The following is a 14,385-nucleotide window of genomic DNA, read 5'->3' as shown; positions in this document are numbered from 1 at the left end:
GAAATGGTTTAGCTGGGAGATCGGGAAAACCCATGAAACTCTGAGCAAAAAGTACCAACCTAGAATTGTTAGATCATAGAAGAAATAAAAAATCTAGGGGAGGTCGTTGGGAGCATGGCAGGAGGGAGGGCCTTGGAATTTGATACTGGACTCAGTACTCGTCTGAGTATTTTGTGTACTGGACTCGATTTGATCTTAGAACAGGTATTGTGAGACAAGCAGGTAGTCAAGGTCATAGAGCTAGTAGGTATTTGAGTCAAGATTCAAAGCCTAGTGTCACATGTTAACAGTGTTAGAATATTTTGGGAGGGATTCATGGAGGTGTAAAAGGTTTGGCTTGGGCCATCTTCGTAGAGCCTGGGTGTTTATGGCTCCATTGGGCAGCCAACCTGGCTCCAAGTGAGATTTGTGTGTTGAAGTGATTGGTGGGTTACATGTAGCATGAACAATACTGTTGAAGGTTCTGGATGCCCATTGTGAAACTTATATTTCATCTGATAGGCATCAGGAGTTGAGGTTTGTTCTTGACCAGAGGAGTAAAACAATGGAAATAATTTTGACTATTGAACCTGGCAGCAATATCCAAGATGGGTTAGAAGTGGGAAGGACATTATGCTGCTGACCGCATAACAGACCATTTTGGAATATTCTGGCAGGGGAGGTGAAAGGAAGGGTGTGCTAGATTATAATGAGAACAAAGAAGAGATGGGAGAGAAAGAGTGCCAATAGTGACTATTTGGTGAATGAAGGAGTGTGGGGAATGAGGATGGAAGAGAGATCAGAAGTGGTCTAGGATTTTAAGCCCCAGTCTTTAACACAATTGACAATTATACTAAAGGCAGACTAGTTAGGGCTTCCTATACTGAGAAGTGCTTGAAAAAGTGATGTGAGGAAAGTCATGGAGAGACCAGTTCTCCTCCTAGAGAAGATCTGCAGGAGTGAGGAAGTGTTGATATGTGGTCTTCAGAGATTGTGAGGTAAAGGGGATAACCCTAGTTCTGTGGAGTTTCAGAGGTAAGTGTATAGGGCAAATGGGTACAAATTGGGGGAGGCACATTTTGCTTTAAAATACGGAATTACAGGGTGCCTGGGTGGCTCAGTTGGTTAAGCCTCAGCCTTCGGCTAAGGTCATGATCCCAGTGTTCTGGGATCAAGCCCCACATCCAGTTCTCTGCTAAGCCCTGCAAGCCTTTCAAGCAGGAAGTCCACTTTTCCCTCTCCCTCTGCCTACTTGTGCTCTTTTCCATCTTTCTGTCAAATAAATAAATAATAAAAATAATAAAATAGGGGTGCCTGGGTGGCTCAGTGGGTTAAAGCCTCTGCCTTCCGCTCGGGTCATTGTCCCAGGGTCCTGGGATCTAGCCCCACATTGAGCTCTCTGCTCAGCGGGGAGCCTGCTTCCTCCTCTCTCTGTCTGCCTGCCTCTCTGCCTACTTGTGATCTCTGTCTGTCAAATAAATAAATAAAATATTTTAAAAAATAATAAAATAGGGGCGCCTGGGTGGCTCAGTGGGTTAAGCCGCTGCCTTCGGCTCAGGTCATGATCTCAGAGTCCTGGGATCGAGTCCCGCATCGGGCTCTCTGCTCAGCAGAGAGCCTGCTTCCCTCTCTCTCTCTCTGCCTGCCTCTCCATCTACTTGTGATTTCTCTCTGTCAAATAAACAAATAAAATCTTTAAAAAAAATAATAATAATAAAATAAAGTAAGGAATTCCAAGTATCAACATGGGGGAAATTCACCTCTATTAGCTGATCTGATCTTCCATGCAATTCTGCAAAGTAGAAGCTACCATCCCATTTTGTACTGGTAAGTAAACTGAGACCTTGAGGCAAACAACTTTGAAAGTGTAGAGTGAAGGTATGCTAGTGATTTTCCTTTTGTGGCTGAATTTGTTTTTCAGATTTAAAAAATTTAAAACATGGGGCGCCTGGGTGGCTCAGTGGGTTAAAACCTCTGCCTTCGGCTCGGGTTGAGATCTCGGGGTCCTGGGATCGAGCCCTGCATTGGGCTCTCTGCTCCGCAGGGAGCCTGCTTCCTCCTCTCTCTCTCTCTGCCTCTCTGCCTACTTGTGATTTCTGTCTGTCAAAAAAAAAAAAATCTTAAAAAATTTGAAACATAAAACTTGAACTGTTAAATATAAGTTCAAATTAAATACAACTTAAAATTTAAAAACTTAAACATTTAAAAAATGATGTGTCTTATTTATACATTTTATTATAGGTCAAAGGAGTATTTTTAAAAACTTGAAGACCTTTTATTTTTAATCACTCCTTGCAGTTCCACATTATAACCCATATGAACAGTTCTCTATAGTCTGCATTTTTCTCAGTCATCATATAAAACATATAATTTTCATTATTAAAATGAAACCACGCAGTAGATGTGATTTGGTTAAATGCCTTTTTGAGATCTCCTGTACTTTGATGAATCTAGATGTAGAATGGTTGGAACTTCATATATTTTCAGAATCAGGATTTTATCAACTGATGGAAATCTCCAACAGCTTCTTTAACTACTGTTTATCCTCGTTAATTTTTTCTTAGTGTGAACTCCTATAAAATGTACGCTGGGCTTTATCATTCCAGATTTCATGTTTCTTAACATCTTTCATATTTTTCACCTTTTCTGACTGTGCTGTATTCTGGATAATTTCATTCATTCTTTTTTTTTTCTTTTAGATTTTGTTTATTTACTTGACAGAGAGAGAGATACTGAGAGAGGGAACACAAGCCAGGGGAGAGGGAGGGGAGAAGCAGGCTTCCAGCCAAGCAGGGAGCCCGAGGTGGGGCTCAATTCCAGGACCCTGGAATCATAACCTGAGCTGAAGACAGATGCTCAATGACTGAGCCACCCAGGCACCCCTTATTCTGGGTAATTTCTTAAGATAAAAATTCCATTCTAGTTCACTGATTATTTCCTGACTTTCCTTTCTTTGCTACTTAACTGTCCAGTGAATTTTTAAACACTTGACCTATTACTTTCTGAAGTTCTATCTGGTTCTTAGTTGAGTCAGCCAAGAATAAATCATACTGTCTTCGTAAGTTAGTTTTCAGCATCTTTAAGCATACTTGAACTGTAGAATGTTTGATTAGTCTGTTACTTGAACATCTGAGGGTCTAATTTTGCTGTTTTGTTGTCTTTCTCATGATCAGTAGCTTTGTCAAGTGTCTCAAGATTTTGTGCTGTGAGCCTATGACCAATGACACTTCAACTGTGGGGGTCCTATAGTTCAGAGTTAACCCCAAATGAATGTATACAATGAACAGGACTATCTTCAATGTAAACTTTGTAGTTGAAGATTTCCAAAGAACATCTTTTGCCCTCCTTAACAAAAGATTAGACTGAAACAGAAAGGTTCCTTCTTTTTTCCTTTTGCTACTGGTTGTAGTTTTCTATTTGACTAAAGATGAAGCCCCATTAGACTCTTGTCTGATGCAGGAGTTTCAGGTCCAATACTGAACCACACGTGGATCTGTAAGTTGTCTCTTGCTCTTAATGGCTTTTTTTTTTTTTAAAACTATTTATTTGACAGAGATCACAAGTAGACAGAGAGGCAGGCAGAGAGAGAGAGAGAGAGAGGAAAGCAGGTTCCCTGCTGAGCCAGGAGCCGGATACATGGTTTGATCCCAGGACCCTGAGATCATGACCTGAGTTGAAGGCAGAGGCTCTAACCCACTGAGCCACCCAGGCGCCCTGCTCTTAATACCTCTTAAGAGCCAGTCATCTTGGCTAAGTCCAGCAAACCTTTCCAGGGCTAAATATCTCAGTGGATCATCATAATGGTTTTTTGATGGGTCCTAATTAAAGGACTTGTGGAATGCTTCCTTACTGAGAGTTCAGCTACACATTGAAGTAGTTGTTGAAATTAGTCTAGCTAATATATATATATATATATATTTTTTTTTTTAAAGATTTTATTTATTTATTTGATAGAGAAAGATCACAAGTAGGCAGAGAGGCAGGAAGAGAGAGAGAAGGGGGAGAAGCAGGCTCCCTGCCAAGCAGAGAGCCCGATGCGGGACTCAATCCCAGGACCCTGAGATCATAACCTGAGCCGAAGGCAGAGGCTTAACCCACTGAGCCACCCAGGTGCCCTAATATATATTTTTTAAAGATTTTATTTATTTATCTGACAGAGAGAAATCACAAGTAGATGGAGAGGCAGGCAGAGAGAGAGAGGGAAGCAGGCTCCCCGCTGAGCAGAGAGCCAGATGCAGGACTCTATCCCAGGACCCTGAGATCATGACCCGAGCCGAAGGCAGCAGCCCAACCCATTGAGCCACCCAGGCGCCCCAGTCTAGCTAATATTTTAAGCAATAGGGACATCAGTTTATTTAATCCATCATACAGACAGAGAGGAAGTCTAGATTTAGAAACATTTAACAAGTCTTTGTCAACTTGCAAGAACAAGCTTACCCTGCTCATTCCTCTCAGGATTAATGTTAATGCCTTTCCTATGTTCTTTGCTAGCTCCTGTTACTTATCTTTACTCTAATGTCACATGGTAACATTATATGGTATGACATGATATTAGCTGTTTAATCGTGTACTTTCTCCAGTAAACTAGAGGTTCCCTAGGGCAAGGACCCTGGCTTATTCACATTAGAATACTAGTACTGACCACAGGGCAGGGGGGGGGTATGTAGAAATAGGAGCAATTGAACACATCAGTAAAGAGGGGAACTCCCTTAGCTATCTGAATTAATGGGACACAGATCACAGGAAGAGAGGTGCATGAGGGAATATGCACAGGGCCAGAAAGAAAGCATTCTTAAGGCCTCATCTATGGCTAGTTGACTTCAAAATAGGGAATGATATTGTCTGTTCAGAGTAACATCCTGTAGATGGAGACAAGTGGAAAGAACTACCATGGTTCTTCAACAACTGATGAGGCAATGGAATCAGGAGAGCATACCAGGTTGTGAGCTCATGACCAATGGGGACAATAAGTGTAGTTTGGAATTGGTGCTCTACACTCTCTAGTCATACTGCCAATTCTAACTAGTTGACTGGGTACATGTCATACCTGGGGTTTTTTTGTATGTATCTGTGATATACTAAATGCTCTATGAACTCAGCCAAAATGAAGATTTCCCCATAAATGTAACCTAAATTTATAGGCCACATACCTAGAAATCACAAGCCTGTGATACATACAGGTATGTGTGTAATACAGGCTGGAAACAGCGTATTTCCTCTAATTTGGCTAATAGACCTACTTGCCCCAAGCTGTGTGTCCCGCTTTCCTTCTATAATCCCATCAGTTAGTTAGTGTTCTGGAGCAAGGTCTGGCCTACTGGTAGGGAAGATTGAGACTTCATACTCATGTCTATTATCCTATGAACCTGGATTATATTACTCAGTTAGTGACTTTACACCTCCAGGAGAATTTGAACACAGAGAACTAGCAGATGAGAGCTAAGTCTCTTCTTACACATTTGTGTGTGCATATGGGTGTATGTTGGAGTCGAGATGAACTAAATGTAGCCTCATTGGTGAGAAATCCTAATGTGGGAAGTACCAATTAAGCCCTGACCATATATTTGGCATTGTCTTTCTCTGTTTGGACTGCTGTAACAAAATACCCAGACAGAGTCGCTTATAAACTTACAAAGAAAAATTTATTTTTTATAGCCTGGAGGCCTGAAGTTCAAGTTGAGGGTGGTAGCAGGGGCTGCGGGAGGGCCCTCTTCTGGGTCAGAGGCTTCTCACTGCATGTTCTCATGGCAGAAGGGGCTAGGGAGTTGTCGGGATTTTTTTTTTTTCCATAAGGTACCAGTGCCATTTATGAGGGCTCCACCCTCCTAACCTAAGCACTTCCCAAAGCCCCCACCTACTCATACCATTCCCCGGGTGGTTAGGATTTCAACATAAATTTTAGGGGGCTAGACTGTAGCAGGTATGTACACAGAGCCTTATTCTTCAGTTTCTCCTGGTGAAAATGTTTTTTAATTTTTAAATTTTGTTTTGTCTTATTTCTCTTGGGGAGAAAAAGTAAAACCTTTTACCCCAACAGAATCTGTATGGAATTAGATATTAGGACTTTTTTCCCAAGGATACCTGGGTGGCTCAGTCAGTTAAGCATCTGTGTTATGGCTCAGGTCATGATCCCAGGGTCCTGGGTTCGAGCCCCACATCAGACTCCTTGCTCAGCAGGGATCCTGGTTTCTCCCTCTGCCTCCTGCTCCTCCTGCTTGTGCTCACTCTCTCTTTCTGACAAAAAAATGAAATCTTAAAAAAGACTTTTTTTCCACAGTAATTTTAAAGTACTCTGGGCCTGGCATTTCTATTGAAAAAGAATGTTAATATGTAATATAAAATTTGAGTTGGGTAACTTCTAATTCAAACAAATATCTAGGAATTTTAATGGTAGACATAGAAAAAATTGGTTAATTCCTGGGCAATTACAGCAGGGATAGGATGAGGTAGTTTATGGTTGTCTAGAACGGAGGAACTGTCCTGTGAGGAATGCCCTTCCTGGAGGAGACGTTTTGAAGCTGGCTAGCTTCTTTGAGGAAAAGGCACACCCAGGCCATTAGAACCAAAATTAAAAATCTGTCCAAATGGCCAAGAAGGATATGGGACAATTCTTGAGTTACGTAGGGCTGTCCTTGTTCTAGGACATCCCCGCCCACTTGGCAACCAGTGCCAGCCTCTGTTCTCCCTGGCACTTCTGATACTCTGGTTTCTTTTTCCCATCCTTGCAAGCACCCACAGGTCCCAACTGAAAAGAAAGAAAAAACAAAACAAAACAAAACTCCACAAAACCCCAGACCTAAAATGTAAGCCTTCTTTAGGAGTCTTTTTGTTTCACTGGAAGTGCCAGCCAGTAATTTTGTAACTTCCAAAGACAATGGCCTCTTCTGAATCCCAATTCTCCTTGACTTCACTACAGTTCTTTGTAGGCTGCAGCATTATGTATTATTTCACTGCATTATTAAGCTTTTCAATGTGGCTGAACTGTTTGTGTGTTTGAACTTGTCTCTATACATTTTTAGATGGAAGGACCTTATACTTCTCCATACCCATATTAATGTTCAGGATAATGTTTTATTTTTTATTTTTTTTATTTTTTTTTTAAGATTTTTTATTTATTTATTTGACAGAGAGAGATCACAGTAGGTAGAGAGGCAGGCAGAGAGAGGGGAAGGGAAGGAAGCAGGCCCCTGCTGAGCAGAGAGCCCGATGCGGGACTCGATCCCAGGACCCTGAGATCATGACCTGAGCCGAAGGCAGCGGCTTAACCCACTGAGCCACCCAGGCGCCCCAGGATAATGTTTTAAATAAACACTTAAACTGTTGAAGGTTTTTTTTTTCCTTTTTTTTTTTTTTTTTTTTGTAAATCATTGCAGTGTTTTAATATTTATCCTATAAGAACTTTGTTTTAATCTTGAATCGTAAATGGTAAATTGCACAAGTCCTTTTTTGTTATGTGATAAAAATGACTACTACTAGCTTATGTAGGTAGCATTTGTTCAAAGCACAGGAGTATACCGGGATTTGAATCAGAATAACAACAATTTTCAGATTGCCTGGGTGGCTCAGGTGCTTAAGTATCTGACTCTTGATTTCATGATTTAGGGTCCTGGAATCAAGGCCCATGACAGCAGTGGTGTGACTGTAGAATCCCTCCTCTATCTACTGGCACAGTGGCTTCTTGAAAACACGATTCAGATCACATCCTTCTTGTACTTAAAGCCACTCAGTGGCTTGACGTTCACATTCCTTAGTGAGGTGTATCCTTGGGACACTGAACAGGTTTCCATCCTTCTGTTCCACCACCACCCCATAGACTTTCAGTGGCCCTGGAGGTGTTCGTTCTTCTCCGAACAACCCTTTTATACTTAATGCGGTGATGCCTGTTATTTCTAGTGCTTGAAATGTCCTCCCATTTCATCGTGGACCTGGTGAATGTCTGTTGTCTATGTCTGTGAGTCTCCACGGAGATCTTTGTTGCCATCTGGGCTGGGGTGATTCTTTATGCAGGCTTGACCTGGCATTATAGGACATGGAACATCCCCAGTTCCCAGGTGCTCAGTGCCAGTAGTGGTTCCATTTCCTCTCCTGTTTTTTTCTCCATCCCACCAGCCCTGTCATTTGAGAACCTGAGAAGCTGCCCCTTTTCTAAATGCCTTTTGGGATAGGAGTACCCTTAGCTGAAAAATGATTTAAAGGCTTAGCTTGGGCTCCATCTCCTTGGGGAGTTGTGCCGATAGCTCAGCTACTGACAGATGGGAGTATTTCCACCTCCCTGTGCTCCTAGAACCCTACCCATATTTTGTGGTCTTATTTTCCTCTCTCACTGGGCAGCCCGTTCCTCTGAGAGGAATCATTTCTGTATTCTGATCCTGTGGAGTATTATATGACTCCTGGTATTGTCTTTTCCTTAGGTTATTTACTGACTTCACATCAGTGAGCCCTTTCTTGTCAAATAGATTGATAGGTACCTGAAGGGAGATGCATGGTTTTCTTTACCCGGTAAGAAGCAGATAAGAAGTTCTGAGTAAATGGGCTGAACTAAATTAAACAATTAGAGACTAGTCCTATTTCTTTTTCTTTTTCTTCCCTCCTTCCCTTGCTCTTTTCCTTCCTTCTCTCCTTCCTTCCTTCCTTCGGAGAGAAAGCGCATGTGTGGAACAGTTGGGACAGAGAGGGCAAGAGAAGATCCCAAGCAGACTTCATGCTAAGCTGGGAGACCAGTGCTTGGTTTGATGTCACAACCCTGAATCCATGCCTTGAGCTGAAATCAAGAGTTGGAGGCTCAACCAACTGTACCACTCAGGTGTGCCAAGACTAGTCCTATTTTTAAGGCTAAGCCTCCTTTCCTTTAATCTTTGCTTTAAGGTTATAATTCTAAATGTTATGTGGTCATTCTAGAGTTTCTCCAGGTTTTACACATGTCCGCTAGTTTTATTGCCTACTGATTTAGCTATGCCAGTTTCAAAATGTCTTAATCTTTATTGTTGATTTAGCACATAATGTTAGTTACAGGTGTACATCGTGGTGATTGAACAGTTCTCTACATTATGCAGTACTTACCATGACAAGTGGCAATCATTAATATGATTACCATATACATATTAATAGGATATGTATTATATTACGGTGCATTAATATAATATCGACTGTATTATCTGAGCTACACTTTCCATCTCCATGACTTGTTCTATAGCTGGAAACACGTACTTGTTAATTCCTTTCACGTCTTTTGCTTCTCCTTCCACCCCTCTGGCAACCACCAATTTATTGTTCTTTGTGTTTGTGAGTCTTTTTAAATTTTATTTCTTTAGATTCCATGTAAGTGAAATCATGTGGATATATATTGTATTCCTACACTACCATAAGCTAGAGAAAAGAAAATGTTGAAAAAAATAAGGCAGAGAAAATAAATTTAGAATACTGACTCTATGCAGTCCAATAATCTACCACTGAGCTATACCCCCTACAGTACTGACTCTATGTATTGAAGAAAACTCCATCTATAAATAGACCCAAGCAGTTCAAAGCCATGTTGTCCATGGGTCAGTATATTTCCTTGCTTTATAAAAATGAACAGAAAATTAAAGAATAGAACTGAGAAGCTGACAGAGAAACAAGGGTCTGAAAAATTGGGTAAGGTCATTTGTCCAAGTACCAGTAAGGTCCTCACTAAACCTGTTCATGTGTGCTGTTAGGCAGAAAAAGCAAAAAGTAAAGCAGGCTGTAGGAAAAGCTGGAATATATTTTGTTAAACTCTGACCAAAAGGGAACATGCAGTTGGTGTTGTTAAGTCTCTGGCAAAGGACCCATGGCCCCTGAAAGTCTGTTCTCTTTTGTCATGGATTAGGTGTGTTTTAAGAATGGATTATGTATAAAAGTCGGGGGCAATGACCTTTCCTCCTTCCAAACCTGTTAATCCATCCTCTCTGTCTCCTTAGTGTATAATATGCATCTGTGTCTTATTTTTCGACCTAGTCCTCCACCTCCCCCACCTCCATTCCATTTTTATTTTTATTTTATTTAAAGATTTTATTTATTTATTTGTCAGAGAGAGAGTTGTGAGAGTGAGCACAGGCAGACAGAGTGGCAGGCAGAGGCAGAGGGAGAAGCAGGCTCCCTGCCAAGCAAGGAGCCGGATGTGGGACTCGATCCCAGGACGCTGGGATCATGACCTGAGCCAAAGGCAGCTGCTTAACCAACTGAGCCACCCAGGCGTCCCTCCATTCCATTTTTAACTTAGTTATCGCTTCATGCTTGCCCCACACTGTCACGTTCTGTCAGGTCAGTGCTATTGCTTCTTTTTTTTTTTTTTAAAGATTTTATTTATTTATTTGACAGACAAAGATCACAAGTAGGCAGAGAGAGAGAGAGAGAGAGGAGGAAGCAGGCTCCCTGCTGAGCAGAGAGCCCGATGCGGGGCTTGATCCCAGGACCCTGAGATCATGACCTGAGCTGAAGCAGTGGCTTTAACCCACCAAGCCACCCAGGCGCCTCAGTGCTATTGCTTCTTAAAACTTGTAGCTTTTCATGGATGTAGATCTCACCCAAACCAGACTGTGAACTTGTCAGTGATGGGGTGGGTAGTGTTTTATATATTTTAATCTTTCCGAGGACAGCTACCCTGGTGCTTGGCAATGGAGTAGGTGACCGCAAACTGACTTTTGGAGAATGCCGAGGGATCTCAGATTGCCAGAGAGGGAATTGACACCTTCATGGGTTGTATCTTGCCCAGGATGCTGAGTTCTAGAGCTTTGCGTTGAGAATGAAGGATACACTCAACAAATCACTAGCATAAGCGAGATAGGTAAGGGGTTGTCGTAATTGATTTATAAAAGGCTTTATATGCAAAAACAGCCTACAAAATACAAGTGAGTGTGACAGCTTTGGTGGGACTTTTTTTTTTAATTACTTTATCAATTAGCCAGCATATAGTATGTCATTCCTTTTTTTTTAAAATTTTATTTATTTATTTGACACAGAGAGAGAGATCATAAGTAGACAGAGAGAGAGGGAGAAGCAGGCTCTGCTGAGCAGAGAGCCCAATGAGGGGCTCAATCCCAGGACCCTGAGATCATGACCTGAGCTAAAGGCAGAGACTTTAACCCACTGAGCCACCCAAGCACCCCCTTGTCATTCCTTTTTGATGTAGTGTTCTATGACTCATTATTTGCGTGTAATACCCAGGCTCATCATTGGTGGGACGTTTTGTTAGCAGGTAGCTCACACTCTTCTTTGTACTTCCTAAATGTCCTCTCATTCAGGCTGCACCATTTCCCCTTCTAACTCGCCGGCGCTCTCTTCTCCCACTTGAAGCGGCGTAGCCCTGTGTAACTCAGGTTTCTGTAGCTAGCACTGTGTATTTAACAGGCTTGTTTCTCTGATGCTCTCTTCTTACCCATTTCCGTCGTGCCAGGACTGACGCTTTTCCTTAGACTTGGCGTTATCTCCCTGTCGTTGATGTGTTCTTTCCTCCTTCTCCAGTTAGCAGACTAGCTGTGAAATGCAGTTAGAATTCTACACTCCTAGGTTTGTTTACGGAGCCATGAATCAACATTTCCAAGTGAAGGTTTCAAACAACATGGCAGTAGAGTTGTCCCAGGAGTTAACAGTTCCATCCTTTGAGTTTTCCGACCTTCGGGGTAATAGTCAGCTCTGTAAAATCCCGGACTTATCTGGTATGATGCCATTCGGAATTCTTGATGCTGGGAGGTTCCTCTGGGCTGGGGTGAGGCTGAGCTGGGTGGACCTCTTTCAGCTGGGCCTGGCCTCCGTGCCTGCTGAGTCATTTTGATCAGTCTGATATTTAGAAGTCATTCGAAATATTCAAGTGCTTAAAAATCTGTTTATCTAAGTGTAATAACTGCAGCTAGCCTTGGAGTGCTTGTGATAGCCACTAAGTATTTTCTGTTGTTTGTGTCAAATCTCAGTCCTCTCAGTAGTCTTCCGAGATGGGCACTCTTAACCGTTACTGCTGACAGAGGAGAGACTGCCCCAGGGAGCTGAAGTCCTGGGCCCGAGTCACACTGTTGGAAGAGAGCAGAGCTGGTGTTCATAGGCAGCCTTTCCTGAGATGTTACTCATACCAGGTGTTTGCTACTTTTCAGCCAAACGGATTGCTATCTTTGAGACCATATTTATCTTATAAAAGGCCCTTGTGCTGAGGCTAAGCAGAGTTTGGGTTGGACCCATTACACAGGCTGGATTCACACCCAGTTTGGCCACTTCCAGCGGCTTGATCTTGGCAAAGTGGTGCGATTTTACTGAGCTGCTTTTTTTTTTTCTTCTTCCAGATTTTATTTATTTATTCGACTGAGAGAGACACAGCGAGAGAGGGAACACGAGCAGGGGGCAGTGGGAGAGGGAGAAGCAGGCTTCCTGCTGAGCAGCAGGCAGCCTGATGCGCGGCTCAATCCCGGGATCCTGGAATCATGACCTAATCCAAAGGCAGACACTTAATGACTGAGCCACCCAGGTGCCTGATTTTTTTTTTTTTTTAACTCCTGTAAAGTGGAGATGGCAACACTGGACGTCCTCTTTCAGGGGGAGAGCAGGTATCAGTGAGGTGTGTAAAGTGAATCTTTTTAAAAATGGGGACCAAGATCTTATGGGAAACAGTGGTGGGAAAAAGATGGGCCTGGGGTTCTACTTTCTTGAAAATGAAACCAGAATTAGGAAAATGAGTATTGTTTATAGAATGTGGTGTTTGATTTCTGTGGCTAGCACACAGCAGAGCATCGTGGTTACCAGTCCAGACTCTTGAAGCAGGAAGCTTCACTCTTTGCTCTGTCATGCTCAGGGTGACCTTGTACAAGTCCAGCTTTCAGCCTCTAATTCTTTCTCTTAGGAGGAACGTAAAGTGAAGTGTGTGTGTGTGTGTGTGTGTGTGTGTGAGAGAGAGAGAGAGAGAGAGAGAGAGAGAGGAGGGGAAGAGAGGGAGAGAGTGATGGTGGGTGGTGGGGGGTTGTGAGATTTTCTGACAAAATTTATGCTGTCGCATTTGATTTTTCAAAGCACTAGTATGGGGTGGTTTTTTTTTTTTTTTTTGGTCTTTTTAAGATTTATTTGTTTTAGAGAGAGGAGGAGAAGGGGGGAGGGGCAGAGGGTGAAGGAGAGAGAGAAACTCAAGTAGACACTGCTCTGAGAGTGGAGCCCCACGTGGGGCTTGATCACACAACCCTGAGATCATGACCTGAGCTGCAATCAGGAGTCTGCCCCTTAACCGACTAAGCCACCCAGGCTCCCCAAAGAGTTATTTCTACCAGAAATACTTAAGAAGTTTGTCTGTTTTCTCATAGGATAGGGAGGAGGATGTGCTCTTCTTCCTTTAATACCGAGATTATCATTTATTTATTTATTTATTTGACAGACGGAGATCACAAGCAGGCAGAGAGAGAGGGAGAAGCAGGCTCCCTGCCGAGCAGAGAACCTGATGTGGGGGCTCCATCCCAGGGCCCTGAGATCATGACCTGAGCCGAAGGCAGAGGCTTTAACCCACTGAGCCACCCAGGCGCCCCAATACTGAGATTATCTTTAAGCCTTTATCTCATTATGATCCCTTTTTCACTTCTTAATGGTTTCATGATTTGAGGAGTTTCCCCAATACTCAAAAATACTATCCTCCATTTTATCTAATCTTATTTCATCTTAAAAAAACCCCAAGATTTCCAATTTTATCTTAGGTTGATATGTCTTTTATTTATGAGTTCTGTAACCACATCAAGACCAAAATAAGTAGCTAGAAAACATCTGAAGTACTGGGAGGCCTGTGTGGAGAAGGGATAGTAGCATTAAATAGGGGTGAGTGTGGTGAAAAGAGAAGGTGGGAGGGAGTAGCTCCTCATCTTCCAGGTGGTCAGTTGACCAAACAATTACTTTTAGTTTAGGTAACTTTTGCTTCAGTGTAACCTTGTAACTATAGAGATTTGTAAAGTTTCAGGTAGGTAAGACCCCTGTACATTGCTCTCAGGGCTGCTGTGAGGATTCTATGAGATGTTTGTAAAACATGTAGCACCCTGCCTTAGCCACATTGTTAGCCTTCCAGATGTAGTTCCTGATAGTATTAATAAACAGTTGACCATTATTTGTTATTAGGTCTTGTAAGAGGTATACAAGCCAAGGATTTGGGGCATATTCAAAGATAAAGTCATGGGTTTTATGTGGAGAAACCCAGAATTCCATAAAGTCAAGAATGATTATTTTCTGTGTAAGTTGAATGTTACATTTTCTTTTATTTTTAATTTGGAATATTCTTTTCACCTTTTAAGTGGTGTAACTTTTATTAGAAGTAACTAGCAAATGATTATTCTGATTATTAGGTATTCTTTCTAATACGTCTGAAATACTGAAGATTTTGTATCTTGATGTTCTTTTCATAAGATATCACCCCCCTCTGTTTTGGAATTAAAC

General features: G+C 42.1%; 1 protein-coding gene across 4 annotated transcripts in view; it reads left to right on the top strand.

Annotated features, from left to right (window-relative positions):
- ARHGEF28 (Rho guanine nucleotide exchange factor 28) overlaps positions 1-14,385 on the top strand; it is a 317,255-nt gene that overhangs the window by 47,481 nt on the left and 255,389 nt on the right. Inside the window, exon 1 of one of the 4 annotated variants that reach the window (XM_082724970.1) lies at positions 8,629-8,782. The exons of the other annotated variants lie outside the window; for them this stretch is intronic. The gene's annotated coding sequence lies outside the window, so the exon portion shown is untranslated. Of the gene's footprint in view, positions 1-8,628; positions 8,783-14,385 lie in introns of those variants that run through there. 4 annotated transcript variants of the gene reach the window in all.

Source organism: Mustela nivalis, assembly GCF_964662115.1.
Source record: "Mustela nivalis genome assembly, chromosome: 3".
In the NCBI taxonomy this organism is placed as follows: domain Eukaryota; kingdom Metazoa; phylum Chordata; class Mammalia; order Carnivora; family Mustelidae; genus Mustela; species Mustela nivalis.
The sequence above is the reverse complement of the archived record's forward strand: the minus strand, read 5'-3'. Positions and strand labels throughout refer to the sequence as shown.